The sequence below is a fragment of the Calidris pugnax genome, unplaced genomic scaffold (assembly GCF_001431845.1).
Source record: "Calidris pugnax isolate Ruff unplaced genomic scaffold, ASM143184v1 scaffold308, whole genome shotgun sequence".
NCBI lineage: Eukaryota > Metazoa > Chordata > Aves > Charadriiformes > Scolopacidae > Calidris > Calidris pugnax.
In genome coordinates this window covers 11,031-12,084 of record NW_015091019.1, presented here as the reverse complement: position 1 = coordinate 12,084, position 1,054 = coordinate 11,031, and the positions used below count along the sequence as shown (strand labels likewise).

Here is a 1,054-nt window from a genome sequence, read left to right as displayed (position 1 = left end):
AAACAAGGCAAAAAAGCCTTCCTCCTCCGCCATCGCGCCTTGGGAGGAGGAGGAGGAGGAGAAGGAGGAGAAGAAGAAGAAGAAGCGTTGGTCAAGATGGTGGACGGCCACCTGGTCTACCTTTGCGGCGTTTGCCACCGTTCCTACGTCACCCTCTCCAGCCTCAAACGTCACGCCAACGTCCACTCCTGGCGCCGCAAGTACCCGTGCCGGTACTGCGACAAGGTCTTCGCCTTGGCCGAGTATCGCACCAAACACGAGGTGTGGCACACGGGGGAACGGCGCTACCAGTGCGTCTTCTGCTGGGACACCTTCGTCACCTACTACAACCTCAAGACCCACCAAAAAGCCGCCCACGGCATCAACCCCGCCCTCATCTCCTCCGAGAAGACCCCCAACGGCGGTTACAAACCCAAACTCAACGCCCTCAAACTCTACCGCTTGTTGCCCGCCCGGGGTGGGGCGGCCACCAAAAGACCCTACAAGACCTACAGCCAAGGTGGCTTGATGGCCGACGGCCTCTTGGTCACCACCACCGCGGGCAACGTGGCGAAGATGCCACCACCGCCGCCGCCGCCGCTGCCGCCTCCCCCGTTGCCTCCCGGTGATGGTGGCACCTTCTCCTCACCCAGACCCGAGTCCGTCATCGCCTACGGGCGCCCGTCGGCCTCCGTCATCGTGCCCCCATAGAGGGACCAAGTCACCCCATAGAGCACCCAGATGAACCCAATGTCCCCAGATAAGGGACCCCGGGTGTCTGGGCGCCCCATAGAAGACCCAAACTCACCCCATAGAGGACCCAGATGATCCCAATGTCCCCAAACCGGGGACACGAATGGCCAGGTGCCCCATAGAGGGGTCAAAGTCACCCCATAGAGGGACCAAGTCACCCCATAGAGGACCCAGATGACCCCAATGTCCCCACAGAGAGGACCCAGGTGACCCCAATGTCCCCAAATGGGGCACCCAACTGGCCGGGCGCCCCATAGAAGACCCAAATCACCCCACAGAGCCCCCAGATGACCCCAACGTCCCCACATAAGCCCCCCCCAAG

At 62.1% G+C, this 1,054-nt stretch overlaps 1 protein-coding gene across 1 annotated transcript in view; it reads left to right on the top strand.

The window, feature by feature from the left end:
* The window catches only part of ZBTB4 (zinc finger and BTB domain containing 4), a gene marked incomplete at its 3' end in the record, with an annotated part of 6,609 nt that overhangs the window by 2,799 nt on the left and 2,756 nt on the right, over window positions 1–1,054 (top strand). The gene's annotated exons all lie outside the window — the stretch shown is intronic.